This window comes from Panthera pardus, unplaced genomic scaffold (genome assembly GCF_024362965.1).
Source record: "Panthera pardus isolate Hobbes unplaced genomic scaffold, ASM2436296v1 HiC_scaffold_10, whole genome shotgun sequence".
NCBI classification, from domain to species: Eukaryota; Metazoa; Chordata; class Mammalia; order Carnivora; family Felidae; genus Panthera; species Panthera pardus.
This window is the reverse complement of record NW_026526655.1, coordinates 46,779,119-46,794,740: the sequence shown is the minus strand read 5'-3', so window position 1 is coordinate 46,794,740 and position 15,622 is coordinate 46,779,119. Positions and strand designations below refer to the sequence as shown.

The 15,622-nt window shown below is 33.2% G+C and overlaps 1 protein-coding gene across 1 annotated transcript in view; it reads right to left on the bottom strand.

Moving 5' to 3' along the window:
* Positions 1 to 15,622, bottom strand: part of TFPI (tissue factor pathway inhibitor) — a 103,026-nt gene that overhangs the window by 73,455 nt on the left and 13,949 nt on the right. The window contains exon 2 of the mRNA XM_019461702.2: positions 7,240 to 7,372. The gene's annotated coding sequence lies outside the window, so the exon portion shown is untranslated. The remainder of the gene's footprint in view (positions 1 to 7,239; positions 7,373 to 15,622) is intronic.

Genomic DNA, 15,622 nt, shown 5'->3' with positions numbered 1-15,622 from the left:
ACATCAAGTTTTGCTATATTGCTAGGTTTGGTTCATAGAATGAGCAGATAAAAAACAAAGAAGTAATAGGTAAGTAGATTTTTATGAGTTTTACGAGAAGTTTATGAATTTTATGATTCTGTAGTTTTGTTTTTTTCATTTTCTCTGACAAATGACTCTCTTGACCCACATGATCCAGATCATTCAACGCACAAAGGTGAGTGAAAATAAACGCTTTCTTGCTAAAAACGCTGTAAATTTGGGGGTACTTTGCTATCAAGTGTTAACTTAAGTAGAAATGCATAATATACACTCTACTTATATATCTTCTTCCCTCATAGATATATTATCTTGACTGCATCCATATTATTATATTACATAACCTTGAATACAGAACTATGGATACCTGGTTACTAAAATTAGACCTCTGGACCTCATTCCTTCTGTCTTTCTGGAGCCCTATTCCCTTTTTTTTTTTCCTTTTCTTCCTATGCACTTAATTGTAGGATATGAAGTATTAGGGGGGAAATGCTTTCTGGAAATTTACTGATGGTAAACAACAGTATAAACAAAATTAAGCACCAATCAATTTGAAATATGTTGTGGATTAAAACAAATTCTTGTTAGCAGTATAATCATAACAAAAAGGTTTTTAGGAATTTTATGGTCACAAGCTGACTCCATCTACAGAAAAATAAATTCTTCTCAAACTAGACTGAATTTTCACATGGAAATCAGAATGAGTGCATAAATGCAAACTTGAGAACTGGAATCATTATGTTACTTTTGTTTTGTCTAGTTCATGTTTTAATTAATAGTATATATTTTCTTATTTTTTTATGAGAATGGTTATTGAGAAGTAGTGGTAACAGTGGCAACTTGAAGGTCTATGCATGGTTGAGGGTTATTTAGCATTCTCAAGAGAGTCTCCACAGGACTCTCAGTTATAACTTACATTATTAATAGGCAGACATCTTGAGCAAATGATTTTTCTCATCAGACAAAAAAAAATTAACTAAAAAAATAGGGAAAGCTAAATCTTTCTATCATCTGTGCTTAAACATTGCATTTCACAGTTATTGCTACTTATTGATATCTTTATTTATTTATTTATTTATTTTTATTTATTATTATTTTTTATATCTTTATTTATTTTTGAGAGAGTGAGAGAGAGAGTGAGAGTAGGGGAGGAACACAGAGAGAGGGAGACACAGAATCCGAAGCAGGCTCCAGGCTCTGAGCTGTCAGCACAGAGCCCGACGCGGGGCTTGAACCCACGAATCATGAGATCATGACCTGAGCTGAAGTTGGACACTCAACCGACTGAGCCACCCAGGCGCCCCTACGTATTGATATTTTTAAAATGGAATGTCTCAGAGGAAAAACAAAACAAGTTGAATTCCTAGCTTCTTCTTTCTAGGTTTTTAGAATCAGATATTCTATTAGATAGCATGGTGAGATTAGTTAGAACTTTCACTTTCATTAATGTGATTTTTTTTTTCCTAATCATATTTAGTTTGTCTAACTCCTTCTGAGAGAATCTGGAATGTATATCTGTATCTCTAAAATGTGAATAAAGAGTAAATTCTGTTGCTTTTCATTGATGTTCATAAGATTCATCATACATCTACCTCTGTGAAGTAACTCCTATGGAAGTGACATGACTATTAAAAAGGTATCATACAATCTTAGGTCACAATAATTGATCTATGTCATCCAGCGTAAGGAAAGTAATACTCCCACTTCCCTTTGCAGTATTGCAGTATTTTGCTCTTATATTTGTACCATAGTTTAGGAGAACAATTGTCAAAGCAGAATGTGTTCAGAGTAGTGAGATAAAACCTAGTTTTTTTTTTTAAGGCATACACTTCAGATATTTTAAAAGTACTTATGTCTAAAACATTTTGATTAAACCCAGAATATTTAATTTTCAAAATAGAAACTGAAAGGTGGGGAGACTCATTGTATTTATTATCTTAAAGTATTCAGGAGATGGTTGTATAGAAATGACAGTAAATTTAATCTAGTTTGCTCCAGAATAATTAGGTGAATGAAGATAATGGGGACATATATTTTTAGCTTAAAATTAGGATAACTTTCCTACCAATTATAGTTTAAAAAGATAGGATGAGCTGTTCTATGATAAAGAGTATGTTCACTCCTAGAAGAAATAAGGGAGGGAAAGTGACATGTGGAAGCTGTTCAAAAGACATCCTGACATTAGTTTCCTGACAGATGAAACAACTGGACTAAAAGACCCAGAGAATTACCTCCAGTATTCAAAACTCTTGAGTCCTTCTTATGCCTTGATTAACAGTAAGGATAATATAGCTACACATGTAAAAACAATAGTATAAATAACAAACATAACAACAATAGTTAATATTTATTTAAGGCTTACTTAGTGCCAGGTATTATTCTGCATGTGCCATATTTAAGACACCATCATGAGATGGGTCTTATTTTCCTATTTGGAGATAAAGATAAATGATTCATTCATTTGTGCAAATTCAAACAGCTAATTAATGAAAGTGGGATTTGAATCCAGATAGTTTGAATTCTGAGCATATAGTCCTAACTATTAGGTAAGACTACCTCTCTGTTTTAGATTATGTTACCTTTCTTATATGTTTCCATAACCATAATAATAAATACTTATTGGGGCACCTGGGTAGCTCAGTTGGTTAAGCATCCAACTTCAGCTCAGGTCATGATCTCACGGTTCATGGGTTCTAGCCCTGGGTCAGGCTCTATGCTGACAGCTTGGAGCCTGGAGCCTGCTTTGGATTCTCTGTCTCCCTCTCTCTCTCTGCCCCTCCAGTTCTCGTGGTATGTGTCTCTCTCTCTCTCTCAAATATAAATAAGCATTAAAAAATTTTTAAATAATGAATATTTATTGTCCTTCTTAGTAAAATAGAAAAAAATTTTCACAAAGCCGCATTAGTACTTTTTAAAATTATGTATAATCTCTAACCTATAAATTCTACCTCTATTCTAAAAAAAAATTTACATACTGTTTTTGTGCACCAATAGATATTTACAATATCAAGTGCAATATTTTTGTAAAAATGTAAAAAACAATTTAAAAATCAATAAATATGGCATATATAAATACATTGTAATATCCATTTGATGGAATACTATTTGGAAAAGTAGGTGTTCATGAATATGTATAAACATGTGAGAACTTAAGAATATATCAGTAAGTAAAAAATGTGGGGCACCTGGCTAGCTCAGCTGGTAGAGCATGTGACTCTTGATCTCGGGGTTGTAAGTTTGAGCCCTATGTTGGGTGTAGAGATTACTTAAAAATAAAATCTTAAGAAAAATTCAAAATCAAGAATGTCATTTACTTAACTTTGGAAATACACACAAGTAATACTGTATATTTAATAAAGATATATATGTAGTAAAAGGACACACATTTATTTTGGTTGTTCTAAAAAGGAAAGGAGAGGAATACAACTGGAAAAGGCTATAAAAATTGTTCACCTTCAATGGTATTTGTAATATTTTATATCTTTTATATAAAAATACTACATAATACTATATTTTATCTAAAATAATATGCACCATAATGTAAATACATAGAAAATGTGATGAAAATGTTAGCATATATTAATTCTAGATGATGATTACTTGGATGCTTGGTATTTTCTTTTCCTTTTCCTTGATATGTATATTTAAGTTAAAAATCAATAAGGACATATAACAACAAAAGACTAGAAAGAGAACATTTTCACTGTTCATTTTCTCAAAATTTTTAATTTTTAAAATTCTAAAATCTGCCTAAATGAAAGCAAAAAGTTTGGCATCAATGAAACATTAAAAAAAGAAAAAGTTCTGAAACATTATTCTATTTGACCATTTTTATCACAGTGTGACTGAAAGAGTAGAGAGTCTTTTATAAAATGAGGCTGTTCTCTTTTATAATATAATTTTCAAAGTCAATGTACATGAAAGGCAAAAAAAAGTTTCCTGGCTAACTTCACTACCAGTTTCATAGAATTGATAGCCGATAGGTGCTACTATAACAACTCTTTGGATCTAGGAAAAGCACTCCTCTTCTAAATGTACTGATTTTTCTTTTAATAGCCTTTCTCACAAAGGAGGTGACTAACCTTGGCAAATGCGTGAATTTTAACATAGCACTCTCGTTGGCTGCCTGTCCCATGCTCGCAGGGCAACAAACATCTTTAGAATTTTACTCTAGCAATGGGTTTCCTTTTGCCTCCATTTTCTTTTTTCTTGTGACGAAAATAAATAAATAAACTTCCTTTGGTACTACTTTGCTCTTTATAGATGGAAGCATCAACTTATTTTACTATGAACTGGGTGACAAATAAACTAAAAGCTGTAATAGCATTCTTGACATGTAATCTCGACACCAGTGTTAAGTCTTGCAATATCGAAGTATAAATCTTGGAACAAATACAACGCAGCACCAGGAAAAGCACACAATCCCTTTATAGATCCTGCCCTCAGAGAGCCTGGATGATTAGATAATGTGATCTTGCCCTGAATTTCAGAACACAAGACAACAGCCAACCATCCTCATACTTTCTTTGATTGTAATCTCAGCTCTCCACGCAAAGATCAACTAAACTAAGGGAGACCCAGGTTCTTAGACTCTTAGCTCATTCTTTCAGATAAGTACAGAAGGTCATTTCGAGAAGGTTTCAGTTTCTGCACAAAGGTAATAGCATAGCCAACTTAACTCATTACAGCTTTCTCCCAATTTATTGGCCTTCTCAGCGGTTACATTTTACATTTATCCCAAGTTTTCAACCTTTCTACTATTGACATTTTGGGACAGAGAATTCTTTGTTGCAGTGGGCTTTCCTGTGCATTGTAGCAACATCACTGGTCTTTATATATCAGATGCCAGTAGCAATTTCCTCTTAATGGTGACAACTAAAAATATCTCCAGACATTTGCAATATCTCCTGGAGGGCAAAATCTTTGCATTAGAACCATCATTCTACTTTGAGCCAAATCCTGGCAAAACTAATCACTTTTGGGGATTCTACCCAGCTGCCTGATCCTGCACCAACTGATAGTATGTCCCATATTCTTTCTCTGAAATTCTACTCTGCAAGCTTTGGACCTGCTAGGTGGCTTCTCCACAAAGTTCATCTAAATATAGAAAGTGGACATTCTTTCAAATGGTTTTCATTTCAAATAAAATAAAATATCAGTGAAATACCTAATGAAATAAAAGTATATGTTAATTATAGAAAATAAGAAAAGTACAGAAAAGACCAAACTCAAATAAAACTTTATTCATATAGGGACGCCTGGGTGGTTAAGTTGATTGAGCTTCCGACTCCTGATTTCGGCTCAAGTCATGATCTCACAGTTTGTGAGTTAGAGCCCCTCATCGGGCTCTGTGCTGACAAGGCAGAGCCTGTTTGGGATTCTCTCTCTCCCTTTCTCTCTCTCTGCTCCTCCCCCACTCATGTTCTCTCTCCCTCTCCGTATGTCTCTCTCTCTCTCAAAGTAAACTTAAAAAAAAAAAACAAAAACACACACATTACTCATACATATTGCCCAACTCTAGGCATTACAAAACTTATTTCATATATTCTCTGTCATGGATAGCTCTATACACATGCATGTACATTATACATTTCTGTTTTCAAAATGAGATTACATTGTGTCTATCTGTATGTAGTCTGTTTTTAATCATTTAACATGTTTTTGTACAGTATATAATCTTTAAGAGAGAGAGCACATGAGAGCAAGCCAGGGAGACAGAGAGAGAGGGAGAGAGAAATTCCAAGCAGGCTCTGCACTGTCATCACAGAGCCTGAGGTGGGGCTCCAACTCACAAACTGTGAGATCAAGACCTGAGCTGAAACCAAGAGTTGGAGGCTCAACGGACTGAGCCACTCAGGCACCCTTCTAATACATTACTTTAATAGTTCCATGCTATTTAATTACAAATGTTTCATTATTTAGTAAGTCAATATCCTGCTGTTAGAAAGCTGCAGGCTTTTAAATGAATGTAAAAGACCTAAATTCCACAGAAATATATTCTAAAGCCTGTAGTCCCTGCCACCATATTGGCATCATTTATGTATTTTATTATTTTATGTCAAAGGTGTGAGGCTTGTTTACTTCATGAAGTCAGCCAGGTTGTTGCCACAGATCCATGGACCTCTGTATTTTATTAGGCAAATGGCTGCATCTTCCAATAATACTATGACACTGGAAGAACATTTGTCTCCCAGGAACTAAAATTCTTTTCTTGGAATGTGACAGGATGGAATTAAAAACTGTAGAGATGCTTATCTGATAATATTTCTTCTAGGTTATTACAGTATTAGAAAAAGTTATAAAGGTGGAATAGGGTTGTTGAGCTTTAGGTGGAGAAGAAAATGTATAAAACTTTGGTAAGTCTATTTAAAAACAAGACTTAGACGAGAGTTCAAGTTCATCTGAGTAAAATTAGTCTAACTGCTATATATAATGTGTACATACGTGTATTAGAATGTATCTGTATTATATTAGGGTCTAAAAATTATGTTTGTGATAATATATCTCAAAAAAATGTTTGAAATGATACCAGGTAATGGGTTACAAAGAAATTGCATATCAACTGTCTTTTTTTAATTTTATCCTGATCACTTAAATTTCTATGTGACTTACATGAAATAACTATTTGGATAATAATGTTTCATTCAAAATATTTATTTTACTTAAACTAAAACCATTTTAATCTCTTTATTAAGTATATATTTGTGTTTTCACTAATCTTTTCTAAAAAGAACCAGAAAAAAACATACTGCTCAGTGTCATTTGTAATTCTGAAGAATAATGGCTCACCAGTGAGGTTTTGTGATTATCTATCTCCCTTTGTCTAATGATACAAGACACAGCTACAAAAGCAAGAATGGTTGGTAGTCAGAGTTTGACTAGATTTTTTTGTAAGAATCATTAAAATATTGCTAACAGATAAACTTTTTTTAGAAATTTAAGAAGTTACTTCTCATAAGTTTATATATTTTTATTAAAATATTTTTACTTATAAACTTCTTAGAAAAATTTCAGTGTCAAATAAAACAGCATGTACATACACAATATGGACATATTTATTGAGTACTAACTATATGACAAACTATTCTAGAATAAAGAACTAGACAGGTAAAAGCCTTGTCTTCTTGAAACCTTCATTTTAGAACAATAAACTGATGTCACTAATGATGACAATTCCTATTCAGTAAACAAGGATTACAGAGAACAAAAGAAAAATCTCACCTTATAAAATATCTTCTTTTAAAGCGGGGATTAGAAAAAAGTTATTCCAAGAGCTTCATGTAAAATTCTATTTCTTTAATTTATACAAAATTGTGTAAGTTTATCTTCCAGAGGTTTTCACTGATTTCAATATCTAAAAAGTAAAAACAAATTCTTGTTCAATTCACATCTCGATTAATTTTTTAAACCTTTTAGGATAGAATGTCATGGTTACAGTTATATTTTCAAATAAATGTGTAACCAATTGAGCTTCACACCTTATGAGAGTACTCATATACCAACTCCCTCGAAGGTACCTTTAAAAAGTTTGTTTTCTGTTTTATAGGCAAAATGTGAAAAAATTTTAATTTGCAGTCCATTGAGTAACAGCGAAGTTGAATGTCATTTTCTTAAAAATATTTTTTTTTCTTAAATGTTTATTCATATTTGAGAGAGAGAGAGAGAGAAAGAGAAGGCAGAGAGAGAGGGAGAATCCCAAGCAGGCTCTGCGTTGTCAGTGCAGAACCAGACACGGCACTAGAATCCACGAAATGTGAGATCATGACCTGAGCAGAAACCAAGAGTTGGATGCTTAACCAACTGAGCCACTTAGGCACCCCATCATTTTTATTTTTTCTTTTGTGAAGTGCTATCTATATTCTTTAATCATTTTTCACATTTTTAACATGCATATTTTTTTGATTTATAAACAACAAAAAGTTCTCATCCAGTATCCCAGGTTTTTCTCTCTTAAAAGGTTTAAAATTGAGGTAAAAGGTAAACTGATATTCATTTTTAACTATTAAAACATGTACCAAATTCCCAAAATTTGGTTCATAAAAACACAATGTTATTATTTGTTAAAGGAATATGTACATACATATATACACATGCATGTACATTATACGTATACACACACACACACACACACACACACACACACACACACACACAGTAAAGCTTTGGTTTGCAAGCATAATTCATTCCAGAAACATGCTTGTAATCCAAAGCACTTGTATATCAAAGAGAATTTCAAGAACCATTGGCTTAGTTGTGATCATGTGACATTCAGTGTTATGTACTACTTGTATTGCAAGACATTGCTCGTTTATCAAGTTAAAATTTATTAGAAATGTTTGCTCGTCTTGTGGAACACTTATAGAATAAGTTATTTGCAATCCTAGGTTTTACAATACATAGTTATATATATTTATTTGTACATAAATATATATGTTTAGGGATAAAATGCAGTATTTCCTCTATCAGACTAAGTTGTACTAAAACAAGGAGATCTGTATGATAATATAATAGCAACAATAATCATGATGATATTAATAAACATTATTGAGCAACTATATATATATAGTATTTTCCTATATATTTTATTTTATTTATTTATTTATTTATTTTTTTATTTTATTTTTGGGACAGAGAGAGACAGAGCATGAACAGGGGAGGGGCAGAGAGAGAGGGAGACACAGAATCGGAAACAGGCTCCAGGCTCCGAGCCATCAGCCCAGAGCCTGACGCGGGGCTCGAACTCACGGACCGCGAGATCGTGACCTGGCTGAAGTCGGACGCTTAACCGACTGCGCCACCCAGGCGCCCCTTTCCTATATATTTTATAAATAATTATTTTAATCCTTAAACAATCCTCTAAAGTAGCTATTGTTATTATTTTGGATTTGAAGGAATATAGGCTTTGGAAAGTTTCATTCAGTTCACCAGAGTTTAGCATGTACAGACAGTAAGTAGCCTAGAATAGTTTAAAATCCAAATCTGTAGTAATCCTTTGTCTCTGATCTTTCCAGTGGGCCCTACTGTATCGACATGCACCACACAAATGATCAGAAGGCAGAGTAAATGACGTTCTAATTCCCGTCAACAAGGCCTTGCCTTATCACGAAACTCACTTTATATTCTTCCCTTTTTATCTTTTGTGTCTCATTTCCTTTTTTCTTTTAATTTTTTTAATGTTTATTCATTTTTGAGAGAGAGAGACAGAGCACAAGCAGGGGAGGGGCAGAGAGAGAGGGAGACACAAAATCTGAAGCAGGCATAGAGTCCAATGCAGGGCTCAGAGCCACCAACTGTGAGATCATGATCTGAGTGGGAAAAAGCAGTGTTTGTTTGGAGTATTTATTTGAATGGGAGAAAACTGGAATATAATCACAATTTTAAAAAAATAGCAAGAAAAACTGTGGTACTCTGAATACTATCTTCCTTCAAATTCTATGAATAGGATTTATTTCTTGCTCATGGAAAACATGGGACTATTTGTGGTTAATTACTGCCCTCTGTTGACAACATGTTAAATGTCTTAATATATTCTTAAGAGTATTTAAGGTTATAATTACAAGAAATTTCACCTATAAATCTCATCTATAAAGATGAATAAATCTAAAAGAATTGAAGTGCCTTTGCTTAACAGCCATAGCTAGTTAATGATTAAGGATGGAATGACGCCTCAGGTACCATGACCTATGATCAGTCTTGTGTTACATAATTTAAAACAATATATTTTTTTCCTGAGAATAGTTTCCATTTTCTAAGACTCAAAAACAAAATTTACAAGTCATAGAAACTTTAAAAATTATTGAACGTTTAAAAAAATGTCTGTTTAGTTTAAAAATAAATCATACAGTAAAGAAAAGAGTGGAAAGTAGAAGTAGAAAATAAACATCTTTCTCTCTCCACCTGATTCCACTTCCAGAGGTGGCCACTATTAACTGTTTCTTTGTCATTCTAGAAATTATTTATATATGTATCTAACTTTTTTTCAAAATTGAGGGACAGTTCTCCAACTTTTTAAAAAAATTTAAAACATATATCTTAGAGTTAATTTCATATTAGCACATAAATCAAGATATAAGGCATTTTTTCATACCACGGTTTTTTATTGGCACTTTGAAATTTACAGGCAAGTTTAGAATGTCCTTAATTAGGTTTGCCTCATATTTCCTCATAATTAATTTAGGTTATGCATTTCTTCTTGGACTATTACATAAGTGAGGCTGTTTTGTTCTCATTTCATTCCATCAGAGGGCACGCGATTTGGTTTGTCTCATTACTGATGATGGATGTTCATTTTGATCATTTAATCCAGGTGTTATGTGCAGACTTCTCCAATTGCAAGTGATCCCATTTTTCTGTTCCTGCGCACAGAGAGGATTTGAATGGCAGATGTGCTCAGCTAATTACAAAATCAAAAATAATTACTTTGTCAAATCCTTTGTCTCAGGTAGCAGGAATGGAATAGATCTCAGAATGTATTATTTTCACAGTAGCACTGGCTTCTCTGGCCTCTCATTTGATTCCAATGCCCATTTCTGGAGGAGCACACAGATCCATGGAGTATTTGACCAGTTGTACATGGAGTGTGAGGAAGGGTCTGGTATGTTAAATAATTCATGTAAGTATGAAATTTGTTAATACGTAGGTCTGTATGTAATGTGAAGTATAATAATAATATTTTCATTGGCAACTAGATGAACTCCAAAAACCAGAACTGCTGAAAATTTACTTTTAAACACTTAGTAAGGTTGTCATATTTTCAAAAAATCCTATTAAAATTTCAGTCATTCTTTTAAATTTTGATATTCATTAAAAATGTTCACTTTGCACATATATTTTAATAAATAACTTTCACTACTCTAAAAGAAAAAAACTTTTTGAAAATATGAAATTTTTAAATGTTTAGATTGAATTTACATTTGACAAAATATTTGAAATTGCATATACTTAAAGTAGAACAAAATTGTCAATATGTTGATTATAATTATTAATTTTGCTAAAATGAAGTCAAGAAAGATCAATGCTATGAAATAAATACATAAATACTTATGAATTGTGCATGCATCTAGTTTGTTATTCATTCAAAGCATCACTGGACAATTTAAGCGATACCCAAATATGCACAATATAAATTCAATTGATATGTCCTTAGACATTGATATGCCTTGGTATTTTGCCAACTTTCAGCCCTATAAAAATTATAGCTTTATAACATATTTTACAACTTCATCTTTATGAAGTATATTGTCTAAGTAGGATAGAAAATATCTTATGCAATAACGTACTAACGTGATTAATAACTTTTAATATTTAACATATGGTCATCATTAATGCTTTGCTGCTTTCTACTTCACCATAATACAAACAGGTGTTTTCTGAATAATCCATTTATAAGCTATTTTTTGACCACCTATTACATGCCACTACTGGGACTATAGCAGTGAACAAACCAGATAAACATTGCTGTTTTCTTGGAACTTACATTTAAGTGCATTTTTCATCAAAGGGGTCAGGGGAAATATTCAGGCATATGACATAGCTTTTGGCCATGTAATGGCACAAACTATCTCAATTTTCTTTGTTGACAAATTTTGTCTGAATAACATGTGGTTTGGGTAGGACAAAGTCATAATTGCAGAGGGATTTATCAGAAGACTTGAAGAAAAGATCTGGCTTTGGGGAAAATGTTTAAGGGGCAAAAGGAAGCAGAAGAATAATAGGAAAATGTCAATGTAGGTAATAGCGTTATCAGAATTTAATGAGTATAATTAAAAGAAGAAACAAGGAAAATACAAATTTAAATTGAGTGTTGTTTCAGGCTAGAAAGGTATTCTAGAAAGTAAGCAGAATAAGGTTGAATAATTGGTACCTTAACATGTAATGAGCAATCACAAAACCACAACCCTTATATTCCAATGGAAAGATAGTGATAAACAGGTAGTGTCCATTTTGCACACTCAGAAAAGCAAGGCTAATTAGAAGTGCTGTACTTGTAAACTCAGTTCCATTAAAAGCAAAACCAATTCAGGAAATGGTATTTTCATGGCATGATTTTTTTTTTTCTGAGTTCTACTAGGATTGTGTCAAATCCATATATGAGTTATTCATTTGAGAGTTTAGAAAGTGAGGTGCCTGCCAAAAACCCATCTGGACGGAGAAGAGTATTTCCACTTTTTTGACAATAGTCATTTTTCTTTCTTTTGATGTTGAAGTCCTTCAGAATCCAGGTGACATTCATTAAAGTAAGACTAAAGTAAGACTAAACCATGAAAGTATGACAAAACTTGGTTTTCATTCTCTCACAAAAATTGAAGTAATGAAATGCATAAGTGACAAGATCAATCTAGATTTTTCATGTTTATCTTATTTAGGGAGTGTATCCTTCCTTTTACAAAAATAGATGACAACTGATATGCATTTGCTTTAGTGTAATATTTCAGGCTTCATTATCTACATGTCACTAAGCATGGAAATAATCTTCGGTGAGTATTAACATTCTTTTATGGCACATGGGTTAGGGGGCTGTTTTCCATCTTGAAACATTTCTCCTGATACTTGTTCTATTCATTCTTTGTGGATAGCATGTACCACTCATAATCAATAAGGACCCAGATTTATTTACTGTCTGAAATAACCTTAACTCCAGTCCACTCCACAGTCTCTCTTCCTCTTTAGTAGTCAGTATCATGAAGTTGGGGTGAATATTTTTCATTTACGATGTTGTACATTGCTATATATGATTTTTTACACAAATAATTCATCCAATTGTTTTTTATTTTACTTAAGATTTTATTTTTAAGCAACCTCCCCACCCAACACGGGACTTAAACTCACAACCCCAAAACCAAGAGTCTCTTGCTTTTCTGACTGGGCCAGTCAGATGCCGCAACCCCCCTCCCCCCGCCAATTGTTTTTTAAAAAATACATAAATAGTATATTACTCTATTTCGTTTGCAACTACATTTTTTCACACATGATTACATTTCTGAAATGTATATGTATTTACATTTGTGGATCTCCTTCTTTCACTTTTGCTTTGGTATAGTATTCCATTTATTTAAAAAAGGCAATTAATTTTTTTCATCTCTATGCTTAGGGGAAGTTAGTTTGATTACCTTGCTTTCACTTGTTTTTGCTTTAGTGAACATTCTTACACGACACCCCGCACAAATCTAAGCGTATGTTCTAAATAGATATGTAAGATTGGAATTGCTGCATTGTAGAATAAGAGGTTTTTTAGTTAGAATAAGAGGTTTTTTAGTTATGCAAGGTATTCTATATTGATCATCACAGAACTATATAAGACTACTTATTTCTCCACATGCTTGCCAAAAAGTGTTGTCAGAATTTTAAATTTCTGATATACTGATATTAAGAAATGCCATCTTATTGTTGATTTTGCTTTTATTTCTTAGATTTCTTGTAAGAAAATATTCATATTTATTGATTTACTGATCTGAGAAATGCCTGTTCATATCCTTTGACTCTTTAAAATACTAGGTTTGCTGTTCTGTCTTGTTTTTATTTAAAAAAATTTTTTTAACGTTTATTCATTATTGAGAGAGACAGAGCATGAGCAGGGAAGGGGCAGAGAGAGGGGGACACACACAGAATCCAAAGCAGACTCCAGGCTCTGAGCTGTCAGCACAGAGTCCGTCACGGGGCTCGAACTCACAAACCATGGGATCATGACCTGAGCCGAAGTCGGACACCCAACCAACTGAGCCACCCGAGCTCAGTCTTATTTTTATTTAAATAATAAATGTTTCTTATATATTTTGGGAAATATTTTCTATTGGTTATATGAATGAGAGATGCCTTCTCCAAATATGTGTGTTGTCTTTCTGGTTTGCTTAGAGTGGGTGGTTTTTGTTTTTGTTTTTTTGTCAAATAAGGATTAATACTGAGGCAGGTAAATATATCAGTCTTTTCCTTAATGGTTTGTGCTTTAAAAATCTTATATAAAAAATTCTACCTATCGTAACATGGATGAATATATTATTCTACATTTTCTTCTAAAATTTTACTTTTAAATCTTTAGCTTTGAAATCTTCATTTTCATCTTCTGTTTCAAACATTTCAAAGTTCTTTCGGCTATTTTTTTTTCACTCTTTACATCTTCCATATAAAGTTTAATATTGGTGTGCTGGTTTCTTCAAAACCAGTTACTGTTGACTGGTAATGCATTGAATTAATAAATTAATTTGGGAAGAGCGAGCTTGAATAACTAAGAAGAGCTGGGATTTAGTGACTTGGGAGATGTACTAAGCTTCGCTCAGAGACAAGCAGCTCATTAATAAAAACAGAAGTAAAGGTTGAGTTAAAGGCTGGGTTCATGCCAGTGAGACTGATGCAATCATGCAGGGCACTGCACTAAGAAGGGTTCTATGCCTAGTTTAATACTCTGCTATCACCATCTTAACTTCTGATCAACTGATCCACAGTTTCCTTTTGCTACTAGGCCCCCCAAATTATGTAGCTGGTGTTAGAGAGTACATGGGTAGAGTGGCATAACATGGGCAGATAGGGTGGTGGGTGTATTTGGAAGTTCTCTTCCATTGGCTTTTATTTTCTCAATGAAATAGGAAGAAAAGGTTATTTTTCTCCCTGTGCTGCATTCTGGGTTATATCTCAAGGTCTCATATTCAGTTCATTAATTCTTTCTGTGTCTAATCTGCTGTTTGATTGATTCAATACTTATTATTTTTAATTAATTTATTTTTTAATGTTTATTTACTTTTGAGAGAGAGAGAGAGAGACAGAGCATGAGAGGAGGAGGGGCAGAGAGAGAGGGAGACACAGAATCTGAAGCAGGCTCCAGGCTCTGAGCTGTCAGCACAGAGCCCGACGCGGGGCTCGAACTCACTGATAGTGGGATCATGACCTGAGGTGAAGTCTGACACTTAACTGACTGAGCCACCCAGGTGCCCCAATTCAATAAATTTTTAATTTTTGTGCTTGTATTTTAATTTTAATTCTATTTGATTTTCTTTGAACTCTGCCTTTTTTCATAATTTGGTGTTTTTTGTTTTATGCTTTTCGTTTCTTGTTTTTTATTTAATGATTTTATATGTACTTTCTGGCCTTTTTTTTCTTTAGTTTTTTTTTTTTTTTTTTGAAGTTTTAGGTACTCTAATCAGACTGTTGACTACGTGGTTGCTAGTGGTTATTTATGACACAAATAACTTTCAAAATGTTTTCAGCTTCACAGTGAGATTATTTGTGATAATCCTGTCTTGGGTTATATATCTTTTCAGAGAGTTTGTACATTTGCATTTGCCAGGTATTCCAGATGACAGCTATTATCCCATTTGGAAACTTTTTTTCACCCTTTATACAGGCATTTTATTTCATAAAATTGTCATAATGCATTGACTTTATTAGAACAACATAATTTACTGCTGTTTTTGGAAAATAAACATGTGTGAGTAAATGGGGGAGGGGTAGAGAAAGAGGGAGAGGATCCAAACAGAGCCCAATGCAGGGCTCCAACCCACAAAATCGTGAGATCATGACCTGACCCCCCAGTCAGACACTTAACGGACTGAGCCACCCAGGTGTCCCCAATAAGTGAGTTTTAATACAACTGGAAGGTCTGCAAAACAATTTG